At 40.5% G+C, this 6,819-nt stretch overlaps 1 protein-coding gene across 6 annotated transcripts in view; it reads right to left on the reverse strand.

Moving 5' to 3' along the window:
* Positions 1–6,558, reverse strand: part of LOC124118621 (polypeptide N-acetylgalactosaminyltransferase 5-like) — a 28,941-nt gene extending 22,383 nt beyond the window's left edge. For 2 of the 6 annotated variants that reach the window (XM_046480810.2, XM_046480804.2), the window contains exons 1-4: positions 6,430–6,558; positions 4,744–4,824; positions 4,076–4,207; positions 537–829 (exon numbers count right to left, since the gene is read on the reverse strand). The gene's annotated coding sequence lies outside the window, so the exon portion shown is untranslated. Of the gene's footprint in view, positions 1–536; positions 830–4,075; positions 4,232–4,743; positions 4,825–6,429 lie in introns of all 6 variants that reach the window. The other 4 variants (XM_046480807.2, XM_046480805.2, XM_046480806.2 and 1 more) reach the window with 4 other exon arrangements.
* Positions 6,559–6,819: the final 261 nt, after the last annotated feature.

A 6,819-nucleotide genomic window follows, 5' to 3' on the forward strand; every position in this document is an offset into this window, starting at 1 on the left:
TGAGGTGATGTTAGCTGACTGGTACCTCAGTGAGGTAATGTTAGCTGACTGGTACCTCAGTGAGTTGATGTTAGCTGACTGGTACCTGAGTAAGGTGATGTTAGCTGACTGGTACCTCAGTGAGTTGATTGTTATCTGACTGATACCTCAATGAGAGGATGTTAGCTGACTGGTACCTGATTAAGGTGATGTTAGCTGACTGGTACCTCAGTGAGTTGATGTTAGCTGACTGGTACCTCAGTGAGAGGATGTTAGCTGACTGGTACCTTAATCGGGTGATGTTAGCTGACTGGTACCTCAGTGAGGTGATGTTAGCTGACTGGTTCCTCATTGAGTTGATGTTAGCTGACTGGTACCTCAGTGAGAGGATGTTAGCTGACTGGTACCTCAGTGAGGTGATGTTAGCTGACTGGTACCTCGGTGAGGTGATGTTAGCTGACTGGTGCCTCAGTGAGGTGATGTTAGCTGATTGGTACCTTAATGGAGTGATGTTAGCTGACTGGTACCTGAGTAAGGTCACGTCAGCTGACTGGTACCTGATTAAGGTGATGTTAGCTGACTGGTACCTCATTGAGGTGATGTTTGCTGACTGGTACCTCAGTGGTGTGATGTTAGCTGACTGGTACCTCAGTGGTGTGATGTTAGCTGACTGGTACCTCTGTAATGTGATGTTTGCTGACTAGTACCTCTGTAAGGTGATGTTTGCTGACTGGTACCTCTGTAAGGTGATGTTGCTATCAGTCGATTACTGAGATGCGGGAACGTTAGTGTTTCAAGTTGGTCACTTGATTGATCAGTGTTGGAATGCAAATGGTTCCTCCCGTATGCTCTGAAAATGAACATTTGATTGATTGTCTAATTTGTTATCATGGAAACTAGATATTTTGAGCGGTCTTTGAGTTATGCTCCATACCAAAATCAGACACTCACGTTATGCTCAAATTGTTCTCATGTAAAAGATACTTTTCAGAAATCCCTCAACACAAAAAGGAAGAAGTTTAGTGTATGTCCGAAGGTAGGCAAAGATTTGTGATAAAATATTGAAAAGTTCTCAGTGATGTTCCGGAATCCAAACGTGACCTATTCCAATATTCCCTACCTTTTCATGGTGTGGGATAATAATAACAAGCATCCAAGAATGGCGGATTATCTGTTGACAATAATGCATGCACAGCACACTTTCTTGTAGCCATACAAATCATCATTTAGGATTTATTGTTTGATGAGTGAGTGAGTTGTATTAGGTCATGGCAACTGATGTGGATGTGATGTGCCTACAAGCACAAGGTTGGTAGGCCAAGGGTCATAATACGGTGAATCTGGGATTGGAGAACAACATGAAACAAATGACGTGATATTGCTGAAATTATCAAAGCTCAGGCTCCGCAATTGACAATGGTCTGTCAGACCATATCTGTGATAACCCAAGCTACAGCATCCAGTGGGTTAAAGTCAAAGCCCTCACCACCAACCTCAAAGACTTTAAAATCAGAAAACTGCAGGAAACCACCAAAATCTAAAGACTCCAACCATCAATCAACCGTGATCAAGTCTATTACATACCCCCTGCGTACCATCAACTCTTCAAAGACCCTAATCAGTCATGTTCCTTTTGTTTATACTACTGGCTTAACCGGTGAGATTTTAATGTTTACCCTTTTGTGTACATTTTGTGTCTCCTCTCCAGTATAACTACATCCTAATCTACTCAACTGTATAAACACTGCCTCCTACCTGTATATTTACTTGTCAACCATACTCTGCAAAACCCTTGCTCGACAACGGTGTTAGAACCCTAAACCGAAACGTCGCTCCCAATTTTAATAAAGCAGTTGTTCATCCATATATCTTATCCTTACTTCACTGAAGTAATATTTCTGTGTGTTATTTTCTATGAAATACAGAAACATTTTATGCAGTTAAATTCGGCTATTACTTTAACATAAACATGCAGCACCCAGTCATACAAAATAGCTACAAATCCCTCAGTATAAATAAAGGAAGACTAATTTTAGTGCATTTTTATATTTATTTGCGAGGTGGTGGTCCTTCATTATTTTAAGTGGGGGGCTCAAACGTCAACCTGGTCATCTGATTAATCCATGGTATTCGAACTTGTTTATTGAGACTGACTAATACTAATTTACACATCAAATATGGAATATAAAATAAAATTATATAAATATGAAACAAAACGATCTGTAAAGTAGTAAAACCCAAAGACTTGCCAACTTGTATCGAAATACTCGATATCTAAAGCCCAGTAAGAATTTTGAATTGAGCAACGAATATTCCTTCTGCCGTACATTTGTGTAATGCAAAATACAAATCACAAAACTGCAAAGTGTATTTTCTAAAGTATTCTGGAGAGCAGCTGCAGTGACCATCAAGTGATGCTGACCACTGTTTTTGCTATGGGATATTGGGATGTCAGTGTGTATATTACATCCTATCATGATTATGAGCTTAAGTAACATTGTGCTCAACCTCACTCAGTATAGACTTTCTACACAACTTTCGAAGCATTATGATAATGGACCACTGAGAGACTTAAGGGAGTTAGGCAAACTGACTTACACAACTGTCTAGAGACTGCAGGAATCACAGCAATAATTTCCAATTCTAGGCCCACGGATGTCTGTATCAGTAATATTCCAGCCATATGACGGCGGTCCGTAAACATCGAGTCTGAGCCAGACAATATATTGATTGATATCATAAGCATCTATGTACGTGATTGGGATACGATGACACACACCAACCAAGTCAGCTGGCCTGACCACCCGATCCCTTCCGTCGCCTGTTACAAGTATGGGTGGTGGAAGGCTGTATCAGGCTGCCCTACACCAAGGAGGCTGTTGTGCTGTAAGACTGCCGGTCTCACTTTAGAATGTAAACAGAACATAAAGGGTAATCGAGGGCTTTATCCGGGTGTATCTAATAGAGACTCAACGCTAACACCATAAGCCCCGTTCAACAAAGCGATGTTATTGTAAATCAATGTGGAAGTATGGGATTTACCTTAGTCACTGAACGGGGCCCAGGTCACATTTTCGAACGAAACGACTCAGAGAAACCGACCGAAGGCAGAATGAATGCGACACGTGATGCCAAACGCTGGACAGTATGTACATTAATAAAAATTTAAAAAACTTTCCAAATGAAGAGGGAAAATAGTAAACGTTAGCCTTAATTTGCCGATCTCTAACGGAAGTATGAATTAATACGACGACAAATGTGAAAGGTTTTTTCTGGTTTGTGGAAGCCAACAGCCTGGCAACATGTGTGTGGTAATTCCTGTATTCTTACCAAATTCTTTCCAACTCTGTGGCTTACCGTCCGATATCGTCTTGGCACAGACTCATATGTAAACCTTCAAAACACTTAAGTTTGTTGTTGCACCTTACACTATGTAAGTATTGGTGATTGCTATACGACGTAGTGATACGCCAAGCATACTATATAGCATTCCTCTGTCACATTTGAAGTACTGGGTGTCTGACGAGGCGCGTGGCAACATTGTTGACATTTTTGCAGTTTCAGTCGATAGCATTTGAGTGGTTCAACGAACAACTGCATGTTGATTCACACACGCTCACCTAGAGGTGCGCCATGAAATATATCCTTCTATATTACGCAAGTGTAGCTTATATTATTTGCACTTCTTTGCTGTTAACTGTCATAGGGAAAATTATGAGATCAAAATGGGATACTGAGTCAGCCGTCCCCGTATTTAACCGACGTCCACACGATTACTGAGAACGGCATTAACGTGAAACACGTGTATTCATGGCTTTACCAGCAAGGGGGAATCGTGTTATGCATATTCTTCTAGAGTAGGTATGCAACAATTCACCGATATATGTTTCTCGCATCAAACATAGTGATGAATATTGATTAAAAGGTCGGCGGCAACTCCTAGACGTACACGTTGCAACTGCGTCACTGGTGCGTCCAGACCAGCTCCAGTGGCACGGTCTATAGTTTATGTAGGTTTTGATACACGACATGCAACATGAGAACAGTAAGTTTTTACAAAATCTGAATAACTGTTGGAGGAAACACAGGTACTTACTGTGCGAGTGAAGTAGAGACTCCTGTATGTAGAAATGATTCCAGCCACCGAGCAGAGTTATAATAAAGTCAATATAGATGGCAACAGCCTGCGGGCGTTCTTTAGTGCACGAATCGACTCCTGGTGTTGGGACTGTTTGACAGAGTGAGACGACGCCTATTGAGCTATTTCAATTCAGTTCTCATAGCATACGTGTGGACATTTCAACATGCAGTTTGACTATTGAAATACGTTGTGAAACGTTGACATTATTGTTAGGCATATTGTGTGTTTATGTAACGTCTATCTGCATAACTTGTAAACATATTACCAATAAAACTACTGATATCAGTCATTCTAACAAAGACAAATTCAATGCAATTGTTCCATTGTTGTAATAGTTCCGGTTATTACAGTAGGACGTTATACGAACGTGACAAGGAAGTCAACATGATATTATCCATTCTTCAATACGTGTCAAATGAGATTTCAAGCGACATTTATTGGAGCTATTTTGTTCCTTAAAAAAGAATTAATCCTTTGATCGTAGGTTGTTCCCTAATCTGCATACAATAATATATTTACATTCGACGTTTCCACGATATACGTCTTTTCCGCTGATCGATAGGATGGTTACGTTACCGCGAAACTGTCGTTCATAAACGGGTAACACTATAAGACGTTCTTACCTTTTTCACGTGACTTGAAATGACGTTAACAATGACGGTCTACTTCTGCATTCCTGGCCAAACCGCGGTGGAGTCCCTACCCTGAATAAATTCAAAACCGCTGTTTATTTTCACATACATACTATTATCTTGTTTGTTTTTTGTTTGTTTTGTTTGCTTTTGTTGTTGTTGTTGTTGTTGTTGTTGTTGTTGTTGTTATGTTTGTTTTTGTTTCTTGGAAGTGTGTTTGTGTGTTACGTTTCAGAGGGTTTGACTGTATCCGTGATAGAATATTACCCATTCCAGTGAACATATAGTTTCCGATGGTCACTGAAACTCACCAGCATTCTGTATTTATGTAATACTAGGAAATTACTTCCGATTCGGCAAATCTTTATAAGTGACTTTAAATGATGACTCACACCTAAATGCCCTTCTGTCGCGTTGATTGTGACGGCCATTTGACGTCGTGTAGCTGAAGTCACTGTATTACGACGCACGATCACTATGACTACCTGAGGCATTTGTTAGATAGAATTGCTTATCTGTCAGTGATATTATTCAAATCTATTTATTGTAACCACACTACAAAAGATGTTACTGTGAGGCATTGTGAAAACACAGACGCTCATATTTCCGTTCGCTTTGAAGAAAGATTACTTCCACGAGACAAATGGTAGTCATATGTCTGTCATTGGAATTTAAGCGAGCCTTCACTGAGTGACGGCTAGTCATTGTCAAAGTGAACTCCAAGGAATAGAGAGTGGATTAGTATGTGCATTTGCCTTGCGTTAACAAGCAGCATGAGAAATATATTTGTGTTAATAAACTGTTCTTATAATAATAATTTCACGTGTTGTATGGTATTGTTTACGTAATACAAATATCAGTGTTCAAGTATTCATTAAAATAATACGTATTATTATACGCCACAATAGTAACTGCAGTGTTGACGGTATGTTTAGTATAATACCATGTAATGCTCTTGGTACGGATTCCAATATAGATGACACGTCTTCACTAATAAAGTTCATGATATTGACACAGTTCTTCTTGTTATATACCTTAAGTGTACGGATCGTTCTCGTGGCGGCAACACAATTAAACTATGCAGTGTCACACAATGTGCGAGGCCTCTCATTTTACCCTCACGATCGTGGATCGATGCTCATAATGTCAATTACTAGATTGTCTGATCTATACTCGATTACTTACAGACCGCCCGCTAGGCATATTGCTGAGTGCGGCGTTAAACACACAAAAAAGGGAAAAAAAGAAATACCCTCGCGATCCTCATGTTAGTCATGTGGAAACAAGCATGGAACACTGACGAGTACATATACGCACAACTAGAATCATTCTCAGCTATCTGGGAAGTATACAACCAAAGCTGCCTGTTAGGCGCTAGAATGTTAACAACCATATTTCCATCTCATCCTACCGGGTACCCATTCACTGCTGGGTGAACAGAGGCACATTTCGAACACAGTCACAAGGAGACGCCACATGTGTCACATGTGCTTCAGTGTGGGGCAGGACTGAAGCCCTGGAAACTCTCATGAACCAAGCTGCCGACACGCGATCCCCCATTCCAAGGACTCTCCGCGACCGACGTTGCTTAATTTCATCTGATTTGTAACCTGTGCGCTGTGGTGGGGCTGACTAAAGTAAATATATAACAATAAGACAATCAAGATGTCAACTCACTTCAACTTCTGTTCTGCATGAGCACATTGCTCCCCACACTTCCATGTGTTCGTAACTGTCAGGAAACGCAGACCGCCAGGGGCAGATCTGCTTGAAATGTCAGCCACGTCTCATTCTGTTCCTCACGACAATCATGGACTGCACGTAATCACCGTGGCTATGACAGAATGTAATCGCGTTGCCATGAGCCCAGCATTCAGTATCCAGCGTGACGTTTATCATATTTACAAAAGCTGAATGTATAATTTTTAATTTTACATAAAACTGTAATAAAAGGCGTTCGTAATGGACCTTTCTTAAAGTTATAAAAATTGCAAAATTGTAATTTTCAAGTGAACGGAACTTACGGGGTCAAGGGCCTCCAAAGAACTAATCACCAATAATGTCGAG

This window comes from Haliotis rufescens, unplaced genomic scaffold, assembly GCF_023055435.1.
Source record: "Haliotis rufescens isolate VD_foot unplaced genomic scaffold, xgHalRufe1.0.p SCAF_10, whole genome shotgun sequence".
NCBI lineage: Eukaryota > Metazoa > Mollusca > Gastropoda > Lepetellida > Haliotidae > Haliotis > Haliotis rufescens.